Genomic DNA, 26,200 nt, shown 5'->3' on the forward strand with positions numbered 1-26,200 from the left:
ACATAGTATAAAACATCATAAACACAGACAATGAAGGGTGGGGGGATATTTTTACTCAAGAAAGATGCAAAGATTTTCCTTGGATAAGGAATTTAAATGCATATAATATACCCTATGGGTTGTACATTAAGGTCTGCAATGTATAAACTTGGCTTCATTCAGCACAATAAAAATTTTGATCCCATATAAAACTCCATCAACAATCTTTCTCCAACAAAGAAAAATAACTTTTAAGAAGAAAATAAATGCAATTTGAAAAACTTATTTATGTGCATATGTGTGTGAGTTGCAGGGCACATGCACTCACGTGGAGGTCAGAAGACAACTTGTGGGAGTTGGTTCTCTCCTTGCACCATGTGAGTCCTGGGGGATCACACTCAGGTCCTTGGTCTAGGTGGTAAGCACCTTCACCCACTGAGTCATCTATCTCATCAGCCCAGAAAATGCAATTTTAATAAAGGAAAGTGAAACTAAAATTGCTTAAAATTGAACTTATAATTTTTTCTCAGTCTTTAAGAGACAAGATTTCCCCAAGCACAACACATTAACATCAAAGGAGTCATTTCTCTAGGACTCTGGCTAACCTTGATAATTCTCTCAACATACTCGGTGGCTCACACCTGTAATCCCAGCCCTTGGAAAGCTGAGACAAGAGGATAATGAGTTCCTGGCCAGCCAGACTACACAGCAAGACCTTGTCTTTAAAATAGAATTCTTTTTCCTGTCAATTTTTATAATGAATTGTTCTCTTCCCGATATGTTAGTAACACGCCTCTTTTATAGCAAACTAGCCAGCTTGATTCTTCCCTTTTCTTACTGACCACTAATGATAACATCGTGTACCCAACTTTTTCAAACTCAATGAGTTTAAAAATTAAGCTTTTGTACTATTCTTAATCAGTGCCTTCCTCATAGAGAGAAAATTAGAAATTCATTTTTTAAAAGCTTCAAAATGGCACCATAATTCTGCTCCCAGAAGTTAATCACGGATAGTATTTCTGCATGTTCTGTTCTAATCAAGGTATCTCAAGAGGTCATTTGTGTAATTAATCAACAAATATTTGTAGTTCATCTCATACGTGCCAGTCATTACTCTAGGTATTAACAACACCATGATGAACAGAACAAAGATAACTGCCAGGGTGGAACCAGCCTTAGGTAATAAGCAAATTTATAATATAGGGATACAGATACTGTGGGGTAGAGGTATTTAAGCTAACCAGAGTCATTTGTAGCAATGGGGGAAATAGAAAAAAGAGGACATTATAGGAAATCAAGAGTCTGGTTGAGACATGTTCAGTTTACAATGTACATTAGTTGTCTGGTGGTACATACTGTTTTCTAATGGTTCGTGTTCTGTTTCTCCATTTGACATTTAATGAGTACTTTCCCATTAAAAATTATATAGGGGCTGGAGAGATAGCTCATCCTTAAGAGCGCTCATTGTTCCTGCAGAAGACCCAGGTTTTATTCTCAGCACCCACATGGTAGCTCATAACCATCTACAACTCCAGTTCCAGAGAACCCAATGCCCTCTTCTGGCCTCTGGGTACCACATATACATGCAGTGCATGGACATATATACAGGCAAACCACTCACATACATAAAAAAATAAAATGAAAATATATATTCTGGACAAGTGTGATGAGCCATTCCTATAATTCCAACACTTGGCACAGGAAGATTGCCATGAGTTCAAATCCAGTCTAGGCTACAAAGTGAGACCAAAAACAACAACAAAGCAATATATATACATATATACATTCTCAAAAATAGAAACCTATCTCAAAATTCACAAAATTGATGTAACTGATTACCTATTGCTGAATATTCATTTATGCTTTGTATAATTATAAGGAACTGTCAGCATAAATTCTCTTCATACATATTTATTAAAACCCCTGATTATTTTATTATAGTAATTCCTAAATGTGGAAATACTTGATCAAAGCATATGTACATTTTAATGCTTTTGATTAACACTGCCAATGTTTTTCTCCAGAAAGATTATACCAATTTTCATAGCCACAACTTGCCATTTTGTATGTTTTTCTTTCATAGAAAATAAAGCATTTTCCCTATTTTTAATATAATACAAAAAATGGTGGCTAACTATTGAGAAAATACTACATAAGAAGCCTTATGCTCGCACAAACATTATGTGAAGCTTTCGCATCTTTTTTGAAAGTTAAGAAATCCAAGCTCACAAAGAGCTAAATAATTTGCCAAACAACCCCCAGATGTTAAGACAGAACTAAGATTTGAAGCCAAGTTATTCAGGTTTTACACCCTTTTCCCACTAAATCACACCCTGTGAGTGATTTACTTAATTGATGACTAATTGATAGTAAGTGTTTGGTAGTTGTGTCGTTCCTTAAATGTGATATATATATGTATGTATATATATATATACATACATATATATGTATTTGCTGTAATCTTTAAATGTGTTTAGATAGATATAGATAGATAGATGATAGATGATAGATAGATATAGAGATATATTTGCTGTAATAACATACCATGACCAAATGCATCTTACATAAGAAAGAGCTCATTTAGGCTTACGGTTTCAAAGGGAAAATCCATAACAGCAGAGGAGGCACCGGAGCAGACAGCCGGAAAGCTGGCCAATCATGTTTCCATCCACCCATGTGTAGTAGAGAAAATAAACTGGAAGTGGGGCACGGCTATAAGCCCTCAAAGCCACCCCAGTGACGTAATCCTCCAACAAGGCTGCACCTCCTCAAAGTGCCATCATCTCCCAAAACAGAGTCACAGTCTGGGGCCCCGAGCTCTGGGGTACATTCCTCATTCAAACCACCAGGCATATGTCTGTCAGTCACTTCTGCTTGGGGTTAACCATTCACTCATGCATCCGTTCTATACCATGATAGAGCCATAGAGATAGTACTGAGTAAAAACATGGACACTCATCTAATGGGTATTATAATCCAAAGCAAGATAGGCAGAAAATTCAGGGTACAGGAAGAAATTTAGGCAAAACCAAGGGAATGGTTTGTTTGGTTTTTAGTTTTTCGTTTTGTTGGTGCTGCTGGTGGTGGTGGTGGTTTTTTGTTTGTTTTGTTGGTTGGTTGGTTGGCTGGTTGGTTGGTTGGTTGGTTGGTACGTTTTAATGCTTCTGAAACACTGTCAATGTTTTTCTCCAGAAAGATTATACCAATTTTCACAGCCACAGCTGTATTTGTTTGGTTGGTTGGTTTGGTTTGGTTTGGTTTGGTTTGGTTTGGTTTGGTTTGATGTTTGGCTTTTAGCTTTTGGTTTTGGGTTTTAGTTTTTGGTTTTCTGAATCCGTTCCTGGTGTTGATAGTTTGAGAAGTTAAATCAGTACTACAGTTTGGAATGGATCAATTCTGGGCCCTATAATCAGCTGAGGAGCCTTAATCTAAACCTGTGGCTCAACTAAAAACCTCATTCCTGTGACCTAACACTCAAGCAAGAATTTGGGGCCTGTCAGAGGCTAGTGTATTCTTAGGAGGCACAACACAAGTCTGTGGTTTCCTAGACTGAAGATTAAAATATGGGAACGAGAATTTCTCTAGCTTCTCTCCCTGACAGAACTCCACCTGTGTCAGCCATGGCACATGTTGTGAGGGTAGGGAAGGCTCAGGGTCGACCGATCACCTTACCAAAATAATCCTTGGTCCGCTTCAGACAAGCTCCTCATTTCAACAGGCCCCTCTCCTGCAGGATCTTCAGTTTCTACCCCCTAAAGGAGCAGCATCTTGCAGAGAGGAAAACTGATAAAGTGGTGAGAAAAGTGACCCTTGATCCATCCCATCATCAGGGAGCTGATGTAATATGTGATTAAGAAAGATAAATGAATAGAGAAGACATTAGCTGGGCAGGCAACTGGAAACATCCAGAGCTGCGCTAAACATTGCATTCCTGAGAGTACCTATCTGCTCAAATCTGCTGATGTGTAACTCTTGTCCGACACGCAGGGTGAGGAGCTACAGTTTCTCCTGAGCACTCTTCCCTGTGTACTGTGTGTGCTGTTGTCAAAGAATGGAGACTCAGGGGTGTAAACGCTCATTAAAAGCATGGACTCAATCATTCTCAAGGAACGCTTCATCATCTTCCTACAACTCCAGCTAAGGACCCTCTCCAAACCCTTATTTTACATAGATCACTGAACAATTAAATAAACACAAACAGATGTATAACCCCTCTTAAAGAATGCCACAGGGCATATTTCTCCTAAGCATGTTCCATTTTTTTTCCTGTTTATTATTTCACTTCTTTCTTACAAAAGTCTTGGGATTATTGGGGAAATAGATTCAAAATGGATGGCCTGGCTCATACACACAACCAGTGAGTAAGGCCTGGGACTCTAGTTCCTATTCAACTCCTAATCCAGTCTTTTTTTTTTTTTTCATTTCATCAGACTTTCATATATTATCATTCCTTTGAATTACAATTTTTAAAGAAAAAAAAATATGTGTGTGTGTGTATATATATATAATTATATAATTCAGTTCAATAAGCTTTATCATGAAACTTGCTTTTCCACGTGGAGGAACCAGTTGATGGTGACGGTTATAAAACCCTCCCACAGCTTTAAGAGCTTTGTTTACTGCTCATTGATCGTGACGACAATGGCACCATAAATAACCCCGGAGAGATTGCTGTGTATAATCACAGAAGACATCCATATGCATGAGTCACCTGTCAGCTCTCCAATCCCATCATTTCCAATACCTGTCAACATGTCATCAAGGACTCTCTCAGCTGTGACACAAACTAAAACTTATTCTCTTAGGAAGTTGAAAATAATGCAGGGCTACACAAGTTTGTGGTTAAAGGACACAAGATAATTAACGTCCACCACTTAGGATGAGTGTGTATAGATTACCCAGGGCACTCAGAGTTGTTCTTTGTCCTACCTCCATGATGTAAGGACAGTCTCGAGGGCAGAAATTCAGATCCACTTTTTACTTATGCTTAAACAATCCTCACTTGCTTTCTTCACATGAACCACAGAACCAAAGCATAGAATTCTCTCCCAATGTCTTCAAGGTTGCATTACAAGGAGCAACTTACCCTGACCTGTGCTTATCTACCACAAAAATTTTCAGGAAAGAATCTGATCATGTTCTCACGATGAGTTGTGACGGTGTGAGCGACCAAGAGTATGTTTAGGGTGAGTGAGGCGTATTATCCAATGATAATATGAAGGCAGGAAGCAATCTGAACTCAAGATAAAGAGGCAGCCTTTGGTGGAGCAAGCCCAGCAAGGTGCCATTACACTTCAAAACAGAGGGGGAGCTGGAATTTGAGCATGCCAGAGCCAGCAATCTGTCAACAGCAGAGAGAGAGAGAAGTAGCATTTAGACAATCCATGGGTAGGAGGAGGCAAGCAGTAAATGTCTCAGCAAGTAAAAATGTCAAAGCCAAGGCACAATGATGCAACTTTGACTCCCAGAAAAGCTTTTCCTCATCCAAGAACCTACAGATACTATCTGCCAAGCACGGTGCACAGGTGCCGATAAGTGGGTTCACCTGTCTCAGACAGTTTCTGGTGGTTCTAAAAAAAATGTAAGCTAAAAATAAAAATTCAAATATATTTGCATTTTTAAGTTATCTGGTAAATACATGTGAATAAATGCATTGTCATTTAAATATTTTAAAAGGCTAATGCATGAATCTATACCCTTGAGTCTATTTCATCCATTCTATAAAATGAGCAGTATAGATAACAATAATGATAGTAATAATAGTAAGAACTAATGTTGCTACACATCAGGCATTTCTCATGAATGATAAGTTTGCTGGCTAGGTTTATGTCAACTTGACACAATCAGAGTCATCTTTGAGGAGGAAACCTAAACTGAGAAAATGCTTTCAAAAGATTGGGCTGTGGGCAAGCCTGTGGAGCATTTTCTCAATTGTTGATTGATGGGAGAGAGCCCAGCCCATTGTGGGTGGGGCCAAACCTAGGCTGGTGGTCCCGGGTTCTATAAGAGAGCAGGCTGAGGAAGCCATAAGGAACAAGCCAGTAAGCAGTGCTCCTCCATAATCTCTTCATCAGTTTCTGCTCCAGGTTCGCTCCCAGTCTGAGTTTCTGCCTTGGCTTCTGTGGTAGTTTGAATGTACTTGGCCCCCATAATCTCATAGGGAGTGGCACTATTGGGAGGAAGTGTGGCTTTGTTGGAATAAGTGTGGCCTTGTTGGAGGAAGTGTGGCACTGTAGAGGCGGGCCTTGAGGTCTCATGTATGCTCAAGCCCCACCCAGTGTCTCAGACTACTTCCTGTTGCCTGCAGGTCAAGATATAAGAATCTCAGGTCCTTCTTCAGTACCATGTCTGCCTGCACGCCACCATGTCACACCATGGTGATAATGAAATAAACCTCTGAAAAATGTAAGCCACCACAATTAAATGTTTCTTCTTTGTAACAGTTGCCATGGTCATGGTGTCTCTTCACAGTAATAGAAACTCTAAGACAACTTCCCTCAATAGACTGCTTCAGGATATGTAAGCCAAATAAACCCTTCCTTCCCCAAGCTGCTTTTGGTTATGGTGTTTCATCACAGCAATAATAACACAAAACTAAGACAATAAGGAAATAGCAGTAACCACAGAACTAGGTACTTTTACTAAACATTGGTTAGCCACCAGCCTGTTTCCAAAGGCTTCACTTTGAGGTCTTTCACTGCTCTCAGCAAGATTCTGTTATTAGTCCCCACTTGTCCCCAGTTTTGCTTTTGGTTTTTCTTACCTGAAATCAACCACTGTCCAAAATTATAAAATGAAATAAAATTTCATTTTATAGGAAATTATAGGAAATGCATGATAATGAAATCTCATGTTGTCCCACTCCATCCTTCCTGGAGCATGTCCTTCCACTGCCCAACGTATCCAGGGACACACTCATTAGTCACTTGGTAGCCATTTTGATAATGAGACTGGCTGGTATTACAATGCTTGCATTAGGGTAAAAGGTCCAGTGCTACATCACCAGTGTTTCCTTGTTAACTTCATCTCATCACACAGACTTTTAACCATCCCACACCACCATTAGAATGGTATAAGGGGTGAGTAAAGTTGCTTGTCTCCAAGCCTGATAATATATTATCCCTTAATATATTAGCACATGCCTGTAATCCTAACACTTAGCAAACAGAGAGAGAGATCCAAGACAGGCACCAAAACTGCACAGAGATCCTGCCTGGCTCTGCCTCCCAAGTACTGGGACTGAAGGCATGCACTACCACTGCCCAGCCTGTTTCCACTGTGGCCTTGAACTCACAGAGATCCAGATGGATCCCTGTCTGCCAAGTGATAAGATTAAAGGTGTATGCTAACATTGCATGACTTTTGTGTTTACTTATAATGGCTTGGTTTTTCCTCTGGTCTCCAAGCAAACTTTATTTATTAAAGCACATATAAAATATCACCACAGCTGTATATGAATTAAAAATGTCATATAAAACCTATCACTTTGTACATTCAAAATACACTAATAAAATTTCTTTTAAAAAGAATCAAGGGAAAAGATAACTCTAATAATCTCTCATGAGAAACAATAGAATAATCTCACTCAGCTGATAAGGAAGGCATCACTGACTATTCACATGAGATGATGTTCACGGTTTATTCTGCTTCTAAGTAGCAATGGTGCTCTGGCATTACCCCCACTTAGGTGAAATTTATATATGCTTTATAGATAAGTTCTGCTCCAGATATAACCCCATTTGGAGTTAGGACTTCAGCATATGAATTTGACAGGGGCCCAATTCAGTCCGTAAAATTTATACAGTATCCCCAGCCCCAAGGTGCCTCTCTCTTCTCCACTGAGATCACTCTCAGGCTTGCAGACCCCATCCAAGTACTTCCATCTTATTAAGGAGCCCATCAGGTGTTGCCCATGCCATTGAATGCAGCACTTAGGAGGGAGGCCGAGGCAGGCAGATCTCTGTGAGTCTGAGGCTAACCTGGTCTACATAGCAAGCTCCAGGCCAGCCAAGGCTCATAGTTAGATCAAGGAAAGAAGAGAAGAAAAGAAGGTGGGAGAGAGGGAGGAAGGGAAGGAAATAAATGGAAGGGAGAGGGGGAGGGAGGGAGAGAGCTGGAATGATGGCTCAGCTGTTAAGAACACTTGCTGCTCTTCCAGGGAACAGGAGTTCACTTCCTAGGACCCACATTGGGAAGTTCATGATCTATAACTCCAGCTCCTGGGGAGCTATCACCATCTCCTGGCTTCTGTAGGCACCCTCACACACACAGACACATAAACTTTCTTTTCAATTTTAAAAGTGTAAAAAGAAAGCAAAAGTCTTCCACTGAACATTATGGCACATACCTCTAAGCCCATCACTTGGGAGGCCAACATGAAAGGATCATGAGCTCAGAGCAGCCTGGGCTACATAGGAAAAAATTGTCTAAAAAAAAAAATAGTCTCACTGAGCCTAATAAAATTGATCCCTGGAACCAGCATAGTGGAAGGAGAAAACCAACTCCTGTAAGTTATCTTCTGACTCACTTTCATGCTGTGACATTATTGCACACATACAAGTACACACACACACACACACAAAAAAAAAAAAAAAAAAAAAAAAAACACCTGAAAAGTCTTCCTTAATCCCAGGCATAATAATGTTCCCATAGTGGTGCTTACTCCCTTATTGTATGTCTCTGTCCAGTAGTAACACACTGTGAACACCTAGAAACAGCCAGGATTCTGTCAACATGCTGGCCTGTAAGACCTGAAGAGTCTCATTCATCGTATTTGCTGCTTCTGTCACTATTCACAGTAGCCATCCAACGCATGAGAATACACCAATTCTCTCCTTTTTCTGCTAATGACATTTCATCATTCCCCATTACTAACTTCCTCATTCCTCTTAAACTCTTTTCTTCTCACTTTTTCCTTTTCCATATCATCAATTAACATTTTTCAACCCTCCCTGTTTAATTTTCTCTCTTCTTCCTTACTCTTTCTCATTCTTGTATTCCTTGCACACAAACACTGAAAGCTTGAGGTATGAGGTCTAGCTTTATTTATTCATTTTTCTGTGTGGGAATATAATCTTTGCATGTGTGTGCACATGTATATGAATGAATGCAAGTAAAAACCAGAAGTTGATGATGGCTATCTTCTCGCCCTTTCTAACTCATGTTTTGGTGCAGGGTCTCTCACTGAACCTAAAACTCAGTTTTGGCTATACTGGATGGCCAATAAGACCTCAGGACCCATCTGTCTCTGCTCCCACACAGCCTGGGATTACCAAGGCACACCTAAAATTTACATGGGTGCTAGGGATCCTAATTCAGACCATCATGCATGCACAGAAGGCATGTTGCCCACTGAGCCACCTCCCCATCCTCTGAGGTTGTCTTCATTCTAACAATCCTGAAGTCTGTCTGTAGCACATATCTCCCTGCTGAGTGTCAGTTCTAAACAAAGTCCAAAGACAACCACCTATCGAAACAGAACCTACCCTGCATCAAATCAGCCTCCCAGTTCTGTAGATATGACCTTTTGCTTTCTGATACTTCCTCTATTGAACCATAATACCATGTGCCAGGATGAAGATACCAATGAGGGTGGGAATGAGGACATGATAAAGGTAGATGGTATGATGATATTGATGATGATGATGATGATAAGATGATGATGATGATGATGATGATGATGATGATGGTGATGACAGCAACAGTGGCACAATGAATAACACTTATTATGCCTGGTTGTGAGCCACAACCCAACTCTGATATTATGGAATCTCCTTTTGATCCCACCATACTTAGCCAAATTCCCTGAAACACAAATGATACGACCCATTCTGTCTCTATCTAATGACCCATTCTGTCTCTATCTACTCCTCTCTGCATTGTCATCCTCCATCTCCCAAACCCAGTTAATCACACTTGTTCTTTAAAATCAGGCTAGAGAGATGACCCCGAGGTTAAGAGCAGGTCCTACTCTTACCAAAGACCCAAGTTCGGTTCCCAGCATCTGAGTTAAATGGCTCACATCTATCTCCAGCTCCAGAGGAATGTGGTGTCCTCTTCTTGCACACAGGAACACCTGCACTCACATACACATACACATAATTTAAAATGAATTTTTTAATTAGTTTAAAACAACACCTCTGGTAGGAAGACTTCCAGAAGACTTCCAGTGGCACAGGCAGCATATCTTGCACTATATTTGACTTGGGATACAGTTTGGAACACTAAACTAAGGTTTTTCTCTTCCTCATGGCTTTCTTGACTTTTTCTCTTTCACAATTGGACCAATGGTCTTTCCTTTCCCAGGAAAGATAACATACACATAAACTTGCAGACACACACACACACACACACACACACACACACACACACACACGCATGCACGCATGCACACATAAACTAAGGAGTCGTTTACCCTTATAAAGAGAAAATAGATATAGTATTGCTTTCCCCAATCACTAGTCCAAGTTATTTAGAGTTCATAATAATACACTTTCAATTTTTAGAATGTAAATTGCATATTCAGTCATATTAGGTATATTTTCTTATGTAGAATTGATACCATCCATCGTATATAACACTGTCTGAGGAGAATAGTGAAATGAATGACTCTCACGTTAGCTATTCTACAGCAATGAGATGTTCTCAAGACTGTCAGAGCACAGCTAATTTTGAAGTAAATTTGAAAGCAGTAAAATAGCTAATAGAGTTGCAAGGTGCTAGGGTTCCAGTTATATCCTGCAGACCAAACCAATTATGTACAAACTACAGTACAATTGTGAGGTCTGCCATGGCCACTGGTGACTCATGAGCTCTTGAACAGTTTCATCGATGCTGCTAAACACCCAATGAGGGAACAGATCACCGATACCTAGGACCTGAAACATAATCAATACAGCAACACAGAAGCTGAGTTTATTACATTTCAAAGTAGCAGGGTTTAAACAGATTACAAGAGAATACAAAACAGTTCTTTATGAGTGGACACAGAAGAAACCCTTAACAAACAGGATGAAATACTACCTCACCAGCAAGAACAGATTTTGATTAAATTGCCTCTCCCAACTCAAGGATTTCCCTAGACCTAAGCGCTGAGATTTACTTTTTAAAAAATGTCAGTCTAGGATTCAAACAGCCAACTCATGCAACAAGCCCAGGACCCGGCACCAACACACGGCTGCCTCCCAAACAGATCAAGCCAAATGACTGTCTGAATCCTGGGACATATGCAGGGACACTTGGCTCGGTCTGGGAGGGGGGGACTGGTCCTGGCTGGACTGAGTCTACCAGGTCGATCCCGGTCCTCAGGGGAGACCTTGATCTGGAGGAGGTGGGAATGGGGGGTGGGATGGGGGGAGGGGTGGGGGCGAGAGTGGGAGAACAGGGGAATCTGTGGCTATTATGTTGAACTAAATGATGTTGTAAAATAAATTTACTTAAAATAAAAAAAAAAAAAAAAAAAAAAAATGTCAGTCTAGGCAGACAAGCCCACACTGGGGAGAAATGTGGCAGATGTAGGTTCTATTTGACTAAGATTCCAAGCTGACCAGTCACACAAACAGCTTGATTACAAATACCCCCCCCCAAATAGCTATACAATTGTCAAAGAGGGTAGTATGATCTTATAATCATCTCCAAACTTATTCTGTAAACAGTTATTTGCTAACAGACTAACAACTGAGATTTTTTTATCTTAATTCTACCAATTGCTTTCAAAATTGTGTTTGATTGCATTTAGCCTACATTATCTTTTACAAACTAATTTTCTAAGGCAGAAGAAAACTAAGAGGCTGTGTTGCAAAGAGCAACAGACTGCAATTGTGATGAGGCAGGCAGTCCAAAATACAACCCTTCTGGAAGCAGAGTATATAAATGTTTCTACAGCCTTCATGTGCAGATCAAGTATATGCTGTACAACACCTTCCCACACAGAGCAAAGAGATCCATAGATATAGGGGAGCTAAGTATTAAAAAATGACAAAATTTATATTCTTAAACAACTTATAGTAAACCTCATTGCATTAGAATTGCAAGAGATAAGGCTTGAATCAAAAATGCTAATACCAAATAACCTTAATTTGCATCATGAGCTAGAGATTATCAAGAATCTCCATGCACATCATCTTGAGTGATCCTTATCATATTACCCAGAAATACTATTATATCTAATTTTAGCTGAAGAACCTAAAGTTTAAAAACTTAAGTGGTTTGCTCAAGGTCATTCAATCAGTAAGGAATGAGCCAGAGACTGGCTATGGAATCTCTAAACTCTAGCAGTTTTCCCAAAGTATCTACTTCTAACATATCTGTGAATACCTAACCACATCTATATTTTTAACACATTTATTCAATAATAAATTCCTGTGCCAATGTATTCAAGGCTACTTGCACAACCTATTGTAGTTAAGGTTATGCCAATGCACAATAGGTTCCACTAGGTTCTTAGCACAATGTTATGTACTGTGTACTCAAAAACAAATCAGATAACCTTGTTAACCCAGGGAGGCAGTAACATCATCAGCATTATCAACAGAGCCATTTTTCTAGTGTACCATTTGCCAGGCTCCATTATAATTTCTTAAAGAACTAATTCAACTTAATCTCATGAAAACTCTTTGATGTTGGGCAGCATTGTTGTTGCCATTTTTATCTGTGGGATTAAAGGTTAAACCAAACTATTCTACAGACTGAGAAGCAATGAAGAATAATTTATGGATTAATGAATTTTCAACAGAGTTGGTGATACTTCAGTTGGGATCTAAAGCATGAACTTAACTGTAAAAGGTGGGAAGTAAACATTTCCTCTCTGTAGTGACTTGAATAAGAATGGGCCCCATAGGCTCCTATATTTGAATGCCTAGTCACCAGGGAGTGGTGCTACTTGAGAGGGATTAGGAGGTGTGGCCTTGTTGGAAGAAGCATATCATTGAGGATGGGCTTCACAATTTTAAACCCAAGCCAGGTCCAGTCTCTTTCTCTCTCTTTCTGCCTACGATCAGCATGTAGTTCTCAGCTACTGCTCCAACATCTGCCTGTATACTGCCATGCTTCCCACTGCCATGATGATAATGGGCTAAACCTCTGAAACTATAAGCAAGCCCCAATTAAATGCTTTCCCTTATGAGAATTACCTTGTTCATGGTGTCTCTTCACAACAATAGAACAGTGACTAAGTCACTCTCTAAATATAGACCACAAGAAAAGATGGCAGGGCTGAGGAGCCCCCCCCAAAAATATGTATAATGTGTTATTTATCCTCCCTATCTTTGTGTTGTTCCTCTTATCTAAACTAACATATCAGTCAAAGCTTAGTTGGAAAGTTTATTGGATGATGGGGGAAATGTCTTTTTGTATGCTGTAAAAAATATGTTGCTCTGATTGGTTGATAATAAAGCTGTTTGGCCAATGGTGAGGCAGAATAGGATTAGGCGGGACATTCTAACTAGAGAGGAGGAGGTTGAAAGGGAGAACAAAGAGGATGCTGCCAGCCACAGCCATGAGAAGCAAGATGTAAAGATACCGATAAGCCACTTTGCCACGTATACGTATATGTGGCAAAGTATAGATTTATAGAAATGGGTTAATTTAAGATGTAAGATCTAGCTAGTGAGAAGCCTGAGCCGATAGGCCATACAGTTTGTAATTAATATAAGCCTCTGTGTGTTCATTTGGGTCTGAGCAGCTTAGGGACCACGAGGACACGGGAGCCAGGTGGGCACAGGAAAACTTTCAGTTACAAATGGCACCCAATGTGGGGCACGACCTTGGGATTAAGAGTCCCATGCTCTGCCAACTGAGCTAGGAAAACTTTCGATTACAATTGGATGTGGCTGAAAAGAATAGGGAAGACAAAAATGATTCCAAAATGTCTGAGAGGACCAGGAAGGATGGAGAGGCTGCTCAGTGAAACAGAAAAGGGTGGGTGTTACTCTCTGAAGAGGAACATAAAGGAAGTTGTACATGTTGGTGCACACATGTCCAGCCAAAATTGTGCACCTCACACAGGTGAGAAGTCATCTGTCTAATTTTCATTAAAATAAATGCCATGGAAACTCCTAAGAAATTGTTTTGGTCACAGGCATGGTAAGGGATTTACTAGACAGCCAAGTAATTTGTCAAATAAGCAGTTGAATCCTTGACTGGACATCCTTGAACAGTTCCAGAAAGACATGGTTGGGAAGTTGCCAGCTTCATTACACTATTTAAAAACATGAGACTAGATGAGCTCATCAATGGAGAAGGAACAAGAAGAGTGCCAAGGCCTAAGGTCTGCAGTGCCCACTGTTGAGAGGTGAGATTGATGAGGAGTAGCCAGCAAAGTCAACCAAGAAAGAATAGCTAGCAACAGGGAACTCAGAATACATCATGGAGAATAAAATTAGAGGGATAAGGTCAAGTTCAGATGATAGATGAGTTTAAAAACACAGCTGGAAATTGACTTCTGGATTTAGTACTACAGCTATCACTGGCCACTCCAACAAGAGTAATTCTAATGAAATAATGACAAAGAACACCGAAGCAACTTGGAGACAGGGAGATAAAAACTCAGAAAGTTCTGGTATAAGGGAACACCTGGGAATGGAGCACTTGTGAGTAGTCCTAGTAACTGGTACTGGCTGTGCTTTAAGTCGGGAAGCATGCATTCATGGCTGGATGCCAGCAAAAATGACCTAGTAGAGAGGACAATAGTAATGCAGAAGCAAAAAGAGAGAATAAGTGGAGCAATAATCTTGAGTTGATATGACAGGATGGAATCCATGCAAGTGAAATGACTGACATTGGCTAAGAGTGAAAACAGTTCCTCCATAGTAATCGAAAAGGCAGAGCCCAGAGGCATACAGGAATAGTGATGGGACTTGGAATGTGCCTGTTATTATTATATTAGAGAACGGAAAGATAAGTCAGCACCTAAAAATCAAGACTGAAAAATACTGTAAGAAGCATTGGCAAAAAAAATTGTCTGACAAATACACAAAAAAGAATGAGGTGTCAAGGATGTGGAACAATGGATTCAGTCATACACTACTGCCAGATGTGAACAGTGGTGGGAACACTTGAAAAACAATGCCTTTATTTTTGTGAAGGCCAAAATTCATATACCCCATAGCCCAGCAAAGCCATCTTTAGAAATTAACATTAGAAAACTGTGAGTGTGTGAGCGTGGGCCTTCACAAGACTCAGGCTATGATTACTCTGACAGCAGGTGGTTAAAAAAATTACTAACAAAATAATATCTTCAAGGTATAAATTATTAAGAAAAATAAGAAAATGATGGTTACTACAAGAAAGAAGGAGGTCAGAAGGAGGTGATTGGTAAATGAGGGAATCTGAAACACTAACACGCCCATCTCTTTAGCTGGATGATTTGTTAAACTATGCAAATGTGTTTTGTTCACCTTCCTTTAAACATTTTAATGTTCAATTATGAGATGTGTTTTCAGTCTCTCAGTCTCCCTGCTTAATGTTAACCCATTCAGTTTTGATTTATAAGTCCTAGTAGAATAAACTCCATCAGTTCAAGATCCTCCCACACCCTTCCACCTCTCCTTCTCCTCTGACCATGACGTAATTTCCCTTGGGATTCCATGAAATCCCCGATAGCTAAAGGAGGTTAAATGGTCCACAGGTAATTATCTGGAATCACTAGTAGCTCATCTTCCCTACACTTGGACAACATGCTCTGGTGTCTGATACACAGTATGCCCACTTTGAGAGCTCTGCTCTGTATTGGTCTTGGAGGTAGCCTGCCCTGAATCTGCTTGTATGAGTCCTAGGCTGTCTGTAAACTACCAGTCCCCTCGGCACTCGTACGTGGCCCTTACATGGCTCTTACGTGTCTCTTACGGGCTCAGGAACTCTCGATTACTTCCTGTATGGTGCACTGCTGAGCGTAAAGCCCTAAAGAGGCTGCCTCTGCCTCGTCTATCCTTTGCTTTCCATCTTCCTGCCCCATGTCATGGAAAGCTCTCTGGGCTCTAGGACGGTCCCAAATGCATGCTTCTCTAGTTTCATACCCGCAGGATGGATGCTCCAGACCTGCCCCACAGATAGCCACAGCCTACTCTCCTCTGTGTTCAGGTTCATTTTGTAAGCATTGTCCTCTGAACATTTTCAGATTCTGATTCTTAAGATTTAACAAGCCACTGGGCAGCTGGAAAATTCTGAAATAATATGCGCCATTGTCTTTAATCCCGTCGTTTTCCTTCATGCACTTTAAAACTCCATTACCAAGCATGCATTTGCTAGTGTCCATGATTCCTTCATATACTGGCGTCATTTGTTTGTTGGCTTGTTGAGGTTTCTGGTAGTGGTAGTGGTGGTGGTTTGTTTTTTGATTTGTATGTTTGTTTTGTTGTGGTGGTAGTTTGGTTTGGTTTTGGAGGGTGTTTTTTTGTTTGTTTGGTTGGTTGGTTGGTTGGTTTAGAGTCTTGCTATGTAGCCCAAGCTGGCCTCGAATTCAAAATCCTTCCGCTTCAACCTCTTCACTTCTGAGTTACACAAGAATATGCCAACACACACCCCCAGCTGTATTTGACCTATTTAACTGCAATGATGTTTTCTTTGTGTCTTATTACTTTGTGTCTCAGTGTTATATCTGCTATTGTATAGTTTACTCAGCCCTCTTATGCTTATCATTTACATGCTGTATCTTTTCCCCCACTTATTTGTGACCTACAGGTCACTGAGGCGCTGTTCACGTTTCTCTTTGTCTTTTAGACTAGATAATTTCCTTAAAGTTCCCTAAATCTTACTTCTGTCATCTTCAATCTACTTTTAAACCTCCTCAGTAGATTATTTCAGATGTATTTGTCAATTCCAAAGTTTCCATTTGGTTATTTTTGTAGTTTCAATTTCTTCACTGGGGAATGAAGAACAGTGTGTATGTGGGTGGATGAGTGTGTCTTTGTGTGGGTGTGTATGTGTGTAAAACGTCATAGTGAAACCCATTGTGTGCTAACAAAAAAATATTTTTTTAAAGAAAATAATAGAAAAGTATTTTCTCTGGTATCTTTGCACATAGTAACTTTCTGCTTGGAGACCTACCTTTGCTAAGTGAAAAATCTGGTCATCCTCAGGCCAGTCTTCTCTCCTTGGTATGGGAGAAAGCATATATCTTGTATCTTTCTTGTGTCTTTACGGCCAATCGTTTTATGTCATTATTCAGAGGAATTTGTTGTTATTGTTGTTGTTTGTTAGAGATAGGGTCTCAGTATGTATTTGAAGCCAGATCTCAACCTTAAGATCGTCTGCCTCTGCCTCCAGGTGCTAGAAATACAGATGAGCAGTGCCACACCTAATCTGCCTGTCCTGTAGGTTTTGGTTGAATCTAAGACATCAGAAATTATGGAGACTCTGGATTCCTGGTCTGCAAACATTATTACTCCTGCTTGTAGGTTAAGCAGGTAGAATTCAAGTATCCACTTCTGATATCCCAATCCCCTTCTTTCAGTCTTAGCTAAGTAGCTTGGAGTCTTCTTTCATATGGATTATTCAGGGTTCAGACAGAAATCCAAGAAGTTGGTCCGCAGAATTTGGAGCTCCCTTTTTGTGGCTCTAATTGCCAAGATCCCTCCCTCCCTTTCAGTCACTGTGGTTGCCTCAAATTCTGTTCTCAGGAAGGCTGTGAGATTTCCACCCATGTTTGGCATCTTTATGTGCCAGCTATGACATCCTTCCAGGTTAAAATGTGAAAGAAACGGGGGAAAGACATTTTCTTTAGCACCGCAGCAACTAGAAAAGTATCTGTGTGCTCCTTAAACAAACTCCAACCTGAACTCTTATGAGCAATCCTAATGAAACTCATTAGATCACACACACACACACACACACACACACACACACACACGTGCACACGGGGTTGGGGGGGCTGGTTAGGAAAAGGAAGAGCATTAATGGGACTGGGTGAAAGGATGAACGGTGGGAGGAAGACAAGAGAGAGCAAAAAAAGTGAACATGATGGAAATGCATGGCACACATATACAAGAATACCATGAAACCCATTATTATATAAATGGCATATTTTATATTTAAATCACATGATTAAAATAAAAAGTTCTATAAGAGATTAGAACTTGTCGGTGTTGTTCCTTCCCTTCAATTGTCTGTGTGAAATTCACAGGCACAGGCTTGTTCAGGTTGACGCTCTAATACCTCCAGATGATGACTGTGGTTTGTACTTCTGCAGGATTTTGTCTATTTGAGAAAGTTCCCTGATAGGAATTATGTGCCTTTGCTGAAAGCAGAATCAAGTACTTGCCGTTAAAATCCACAGTTCCTCTCTTGCCTCTAGAGTTCTAGTTGTTGCTTTTATCTTGTTGCTGTTTAGCTTTATTTTCTTTTTCTTTTTCTCCTCCTCATTCTCATCCTCCTTCATTTTTTTAAAAGACTGGATCTCATGTAGCCCAAGCTGGCTTCTGACTTGTTGTGTTGCTAAGGATGACCTAGACCTTTCTGATCCTCTTGCCTCTACCTCCTGAGTGTTGGGATTATAAGGGTGTGTGCAGCCACCATACCTGGTTTATGTGATGCTGAGACTTGAACCCAAGACTTCATGCATGCTAGCCAAGTGCTCTAACAACTGAACTGCATCGCCAGCCCTGGTGGTGGTGGTGTTTGCCACCAAGCCTAAGGTCCTGAGTTGATCCCTGGGCCCACAAGGTTGAGAACCAACTCCTGAAAGCTGGCTTCAGACCTACAAACTGTGGCACGTGGACCCATACACAAACAAAAAGACAATTGATTGATTAGAGATAAATTAAAACCAAAAATTATTTAGAGCACAATGGACTCATTCAATTCTTTCTGTGTTTCATTGTGTCCTTCCTTCCTTGGGGCAGTATGAATCAGGCTTGTTGTCTAACATTAATGCTGAAATACTAAAGGAAATAAGAGGAGCAAGTATAGATGATTTTAAGTATCACTCTGTAAATACTGTGGGTATGTTGTGATGTAGATATATCTCAGAGCATTTAAAACTTTAAAACAATCGCTCAAACCAATTAGGTTGCTGATCAGAGTCCCTGCAAAGGTCAGAACTCCAGCGCCCACACCCAGGAGAGTGGCAGACCTGGGTGACAGACACCTCTCAGTGTGGCTGGTGGGGTGGGAAGAAACGAGAAATCTAGTGGGGGGAGTGCTCAAAGACAGTCTGAGAAAATGGAGACATTCTCGGTTTTCACCCACAGCTTCAGGGTGTTTTCAACTAAAAGATACTTAACAGACTCCCCTGAATCCAAAGACTTTATTTCAGAGGCAAGGGAACTAAGTAGCACACTTCACAGGCTTCCTAATGTAGTCAATCAAGGGCCTTCTCCCCAGGCACAGGCTTGGCGCTATCATGGCCTGTTCTACAGCAGCATGGAGCCTGTCCACTTTTTTTCTTTTTCTTTTTTTTTTTTTCGTCTTCTTTTTGAGTAATGTTGTGCTGATGACTTTAATTTTGAGCTGTTTAAGTCATGCTAAAGCACGTTGGAGAGTTCTAATACAGAACGTTTTATTCATTCTCTGTTTAAAAGTTTCAGCCACAGCAGAGTTAACTGAGGCTTCTTTATGATCTTGTACGATAAGAGCCGTTCCAACTGTCTTTTCTAATTATAATAAAGCCATGTGTCGCCGGGCGGTGGTGGCGCACGTCTTTAATCCCAGCACTGGGGAGGCAGAGGCAGGCGGATCTCTGTGAGTTCGAGGCCAGCCTGGTCTACAGAGTGAGTTCCAGGAAAGGCGCAAAGCTACACAGAGAAACCCTGTCTCGAAAAACAAAAACAAAAACAAAAACAAAAACAAAACAAAAAAAAAAAAAAAAAAAAAAAAAAATAAAGCCATGTGTCCTCTCGTGGATTGTTTGGCATAGTGTCCGAGTATTGATGGCTCGTGGGATTTTACGAAGATTAATTCAGATGAGCTCATAAGTTTGTTGGCGTAGGTGTCTAGTGGGTGTTCCCATCTGTGTGCAGCTGATATTGAGGATTTTCATATAATGACACGAAGTTGAGGCTTCCCTGCTCAGTGCTGCCTTCAGGTTCGATCATTAGTCTGAATCTGCATTCTTCCTGGAGCATCTTTTTATCATCTCAAATGAGACTGACAAGCTGAGATCGACGAATCACGGAAATGCTACGTTCAATTTTCCTTCCATGTCCATGGGCTGATCCCCTCACATTCAAGTTATATAACAAATGCTAGCATCTTCTGGCCCAATCAATATACATCAAGAGAAGAATAACTAACTGTGTTTCTATTCAGAAGACAGCATGTGCTTCCAGTGACACCAGTAGTCAAGTGAAAAGAAAGTCAACCACTCACAATACAAGATTAAGAATTCCTACAGAAGTGGTTTACAATTATGAAAATGTATTCATGAAGCCCATTATTTCAAATGCTAACTAAAGAAATTAACTTAAAAATGAAGGGAAAAAAATACCTTTCAAAATGATTCACTGAGGGCTAGGTTAGTTCCATGGTAGAGCATGTGAGGAACATGCACAGGGCTCTGGGTTTGATACCCAGCACCACAAAAATAAGTAAGATAGAATAAAACAGCATGACCCTTTGTTCTGCTAAACAACTGAGCCCACTCAGATTACCCTAAGAGAAATTTAACAAATAACCCCAAATGCCTAGTGAAATTGAAATCAACCTAGCTTTGATGAAAAATAGATATAAACACTTAGGACTTATTTTTAATTCCTTTCTCTTATAATATTTTAAATGTTTAGGTTTTTTTTAATGTGTATGGGTGTTTTACCTGCATATATGACTACTCACCTTGTTCATGAAGTGCCCTCAGAGACCAGAAGATGGCGATAGATCCCCTGGGTCTCTAGTTACAGATGATTGTGAGTTCATGTGGGTCCTGGGAATTAACATGAGTCCTCTGGGAAAGCAGCCAGTGCTCTTAATCACTGAGCCATCTCTCCACGATCTGGGAGGAACTGGGGAAGGGGAAACTGTAATCATAATATATTGTATGGAAAAAATCTATTTTCAATTTTAAAAATTGCTTTAAAATTTTTTAATTATTTGAAAAACATTATTTAAAGCTACAGTTGTATATCTGAAAGAGAATTTAAAGTGTAACCAAGCCAGATGTGGTAGCTCACACACATAGTCTCAACATTCAAGACGCTGGGACAGGAGGATTGCCACAAGTTTGACACTAGCCTGAGCTACAGAGTACTATCCTATGAAAGAAAGAAAGAAAGAAAGAAAGAAAGAAAGAAAGAAAGAAAGAAAGAAAGAAAGAAAGAAAGAAAGGAAGGAAGGAAGGAAGGAAGGAAGGAAGGAAGGAAGGGAGAGAGAGAAGAAAAGGAAATAGAAAGAAAAAGGAAAGAAAAAAGAAAAGAAAAAAGAACTTGGAACTTGAAAGTAAAAATGCTTGACATCTCTTGAGCAATGAGCATGTGAGGAGAGGAATGCATGCTTCAGATGTAACTCAATGAAGACTCAGGCCTCACTCATATCCCAAGGATCGCCTCTTTATGTTGTTGGACTTTTGGGGTTACTACTAGATCCTCACTGAGCACTTCTCTCCAGTTCCCAGACCGCTGCTATTCACTTTAGCAACAAGCCAATGACTTCTACAACATTAACCACAGGCCACATGGGCCAAAAATAAAATGCTGATCATTTCCGAACAGAACATTATCCTGATCTAAATTAGAAACCAACAGGGAAAGACCCTGCAAAGAACAGTGATAGACGGCTCGTTCGGTAAAGTGTTTGCCTGGCAAGCACAAGGACCTGAGTTCTAGACCCGGAACCCAGGCGCAGTGATGAACACTTGTAACCCCAGCACTGGAAAGATGGGGTGTACCTGAGCTGCTGTGCAGACAGTCTAGCCTACTTGGCAAACTACAGACCAGTAAGAGACCCTGTGTCAAAAATAAAGATAAAAAGTGACTCGGTACCTGAGGAACAACACCTGAGGTTGTCCACTCACCTCCATAGACATGTGCACATGCGCACATGCACACACACACACACCCCTACATACACACATACCTACACACCTACACATACATCTACACACACATCTACATACACACACCTACACGCACACAACCCACACATCTACACATGCACACACCTACACACACACATCTACATACACACACACATACACACACACACACACAGATGTAGCATGAATCTTAGAGAGTCTTATTAATAAAATCAAACCTGAGGCCAGTTATTGGGGTGAACACTGGAAGATCAGAGAGACAGAACAAACCACAGCTACCTTACCTCGCCGGATCCTCACCTGGTCTTGTTTCCTCAGACTGGAAGCCTCTGTGTCCTCATATCCGAATGGCTCTCAGCTGAACTGTGCTGCTCAAAACCTAACAGCTTAACCAGCCAAATGCTTCTAGTTTCTGGTCTTCATGCCTTATATATCTTTCCTTTCTACCATCACTCCCTGGGATTAAAGGCTCGCTTTCTGGGATTAAAGGCATGAGTCACCATGCTTGGCTGTATCCTTGAACAGATGGATTTCTGCCTCTGGAATGCTAGGATTAAAGGTGTGAGTGCCACCATTTTCTAGCCTTTGTATCTAGTGGCTGTTCTGTCTCTGACCCCAGATAAGTTTATTAGGGTGCACAATATTTTGGGGAACACAATACCACCAACACACACACACACACACACACACACACACACACAGATAATGGTGTCTATATGTGAACAACAGACAAGTACGATATGAATATATATGTTCCATAGTAAATTATTGGTGTGTCCCAACGAGGGGGAATTTAAAAAAGACAAGGAGGATTGTATAATTTTGAAACAGTGATCTTTTACCAAGATAACTAATACTAGGAGTAACTTCAGTCTGAGGTTCAGGTTGCTGAGTCTATGTTTTGTAGAAGTACTTTTGTGTGAGGTTGTGGTGGCCTCTGTGTGGTTGTAAAAGGCTTTTCCAATAAGTGACCAGGCATAGGAATCCTTCCTTCATAACCTCTGGGCTTCATTAACATTGATTTCAACTCGGGTTGACACAGCAACTCCATTTTTAACTCTGAATGTGGTGATATGAATGAGAATGTCCCCCCATAGGCGCAGACATTTGGACACTTGGTCCCCAGGTGGTGGTGCTCTCTGAAATGGGCTCTGAGAGTTTATGACCTCTCTCCACTTTCAGTACTCTCTTTCTCTGCTTCCTGTTTGTGGTTGAGGATGTGACCTCTCAGCCTCCTTCCTAGTCTGCCACTTGCCGCTACCCCTACCCACCATGATGGACTCTCATTCTTCTGGAATAACTGTAAGCCAGATTAAATTCCTCCATAAGATGCCTTGGTAAGTAGTGATATTTTATCACAGCAACATAAGAGTAACTGTACACTGACAATGCCCACTTTTTTCTAAGTATTATTTTTAAATAGCTACCTATTGAACAGAATAAATAATACTTGGTTGAGAAAATTCACAACCCTGTAGTCCCTATGGCCACGGTAGCAACTGGGGCCTAGCGCAGCAGAGGCTGTGGTGTGAGCCTGGTAGACATTCAGCAAGCCCTGTCCACCCCTGGCTCTGCACCCTGATGCTGTGCTGCTATGGTGCTAGGACTCCCCAGGCCACAGTGATGGTGACCTATTTCCTGGGCCAGGACATGCTCTAAGTCTGTGGGACCAAGTGTTCACTGCATGTGACAATGGTACCTGAATCCCCACAGCAAACATAGCTTAACCAAACACACAGTGCACCGGGAGGTGGCCCCTGACTGGAATCTTCTGTCCCAGATTCTTCACCAAGACCAAGAGGATGGCACATTGGGCAGAGCAACTGTTCCTACCAGTGTTGCTCACTTGGTGCACATTCTGGAGGACTCTATTGTGGGACCACACAATCACATGACCACCTTCACCTGAAACATCAGCCACATCCAGCCGGTGGTATAGAGGAACGATGTGTTCACTGGGTGAACTCTGAAAACAGCTGCTGGACAGAAACCCATGGGAGGCCTTGGTCTCCTCTGGCTTATTTGGCATCCCCAGAGCTGTCCAAGAATTGGGTCTTGCCCATTTCAAAAGCAATGTGACCAAGACAATGAAGGATTTTGAGGACATCTTGGCAAAGCTATTAGGTGAGGCTTGTTCTAATACACTTGTTGAGATAGCAAAAGAAGCCAAAGAGAAAAAAAAAAAAAAAAAAAAAAAAAAGGAAAGGAGATTGGCAACTACAGAGGAGGCTGAGGACCTGGCCAACAGGGCTGCCATGAAGCAGCAACAGCAGTAGGAACATGTGCCCCATAACGCTTGATTTGATTGGGGGGGGGAGGAAAGAAGGAAGGAAGGAAGGAAAAAAGAAAGAAAGAAAGAGAGAGAGAGAGAGAGAGAGAGAGAGAGAGAAAGAAAGAAAGAAAGAAAGAAAGAAAGAAAGAAAGAAAGAAAGAAAGAAAGAAAGAAAGAAAGAAGAAAGAAAGTTAGTTTAGGAAATCATTCAGAGTACCCACCCCAGGTGATAAGATGCCACCTAGGCACCACCATGCAGGTCCTATGCACTAAAGAGGGGAGAACGGGAGGAGAGAGTTTCTCCCAACATATTCCCAATGTCTCCCTGACTCCACTTGATGGTTCTCCTATCATATCCATGAATGTCACTGGACACCATCGCCCTTAGCCTCAACAAAGCCAATAAGCAATGCCAGCTCCCTCTAGCCTCTGGACAACCTCATCCTATGTGGATACAGTTGGTATAGATATTAATGGGACACACAGCAACATTTTTGTTGTTGTGAGTGTCCTGAGGCTGATTTGGAAACTTCCTATTTAATGAGCTCAGTAAGTAGTCCTGTAAGATGTCAGAGAACACACACACACACACACAAAAAAAAAAAAAAAAAAAAAAAAAAAAAAAAAAAAAAAAAAACGAGGAAGCACTTGATAAAGAGGGGATGATTGGAGGGAACAGGAAAAGAGGAGGGAGGAGAAACTGCTGTCAGGATGTAAAACAAATGAAAAAAAATTAATTAATGATAAAAAAAGAAGGGAATGAGTGAGTGATCGGCAGAAAGTATCTATTCTTATGCCCATCACGAGGATCTTTGCCTCCAGCCTCTCGGCAGAGCCTTACTTATCTCTATCAATCACAGTCCATTCCATCTTGTAAGTACTCAGTAGCTTAGTGTCTTATTTACTTATAATTCAGTCCAAGTTCCTAATCTTTAAAAATTAACCCCCATAATTGCACAAATTTTTTGTATTTTTACCTGATGTCATTGTTTCTTGTAACAAAACCTTTTCTGATTGAAAAAATTAACCCCTTGTTTATTTACAAGGAAAAAAGTGACAACTTCCTATTGTGTCCTGGCAAGGTAAGTGATTGTCAGTATTTAAAAAAAAAAAAAAACAGCCGGGCGGTGGTGGCGCACGCCTTTAATCCCAGCACTCGGGAGGCAGAGGCAGGCGGATCTCTGTGAGTTCGAGGCCAGCCTGGGCTACCAAGTGAGTTCCAGGAAAGGTGCAAAGCTACACAAGAGAAACCCTGTCTCGGAAAAAAAAAAAAAAAAAAAAAAACAGATTTTCACATGCATGTATTAGTGGGGTTGACAGTATAAATTTCAGATAAATAAATAAAGTGTAAATGGCAGTTAAGAACAGTCATACTGAACTGGACAGAGGGCTTCATGGTTAAGAGCAATTGCTGCTCTTGCAGAGGACCTGGGTTTGATTCCTAGCACCCACATGTGCTATGGATGATTGATTCATAAATAAAATGCTGATTGGCCAGTAGCCAGACAGATAGTATAGGCGGGACAAAGAGAGAGGAGAGGTCTGGGAAGTAGATGGCTGAGACAGAGAGACACTGCCAGCCGCCACCATGAGAAGATGTTAAGATACCGGTAAGCCATGAGCCACATGGCAACTTATAGATTAATAGAAATGGGTTAATTTAAGACATAAGAACAGCTATCTAGAAGCCTGAGCCATTAGGCCAAACAGTTTAAATAATATAAGTGTCTGTGTGTTTATTTTATAAGTGGGCTGTGGGACTGTGAGGGCTTGGAGGGACCCGGAGAGAAACTCTCCAGCTATACACACAGTGGTTCATAATTGTCTGTAAGTCCAGGGGATCTGATGCCCTAGGCAAAACACACACATACACACACACACACACACACACACACACACACACACACACACACACAGACTCACTCATGCACACACAAATAAATCTAAAAAATTTTTAAAGAACAGTGGTATTGCTATGACCTTTAAAATAA

General features: G+C 40.8%; 1 pseudogene; it reads left to right on the plus strand.

Annotated features, from left to right (window-relative positions):
* Positions 1-23,560: 23,560 nt before the first annotated feature.
* Positions 23,561-24,213, plus strand: LOC114704046 (annotated as a pseudogene).
* Positions 24,214-26,200: the final 1,987 nt, after the last annotated feature.

The sequence above is a fragment of the Peromyscus leucopus genome, chromosome 14 (assembly GCF_004664715.2).
Source record: "Peromyscus leucopus breed LL Stock chromosome 14, UCI_PerLeu_2.1, whole genome shotgun sequence".
Lineage (NCBI taxonomy): Eukaryota > Metazoa > Chordata > Mammalia > Rodentia > Cricetidae > Peromyscus > Peromyscus leucopus.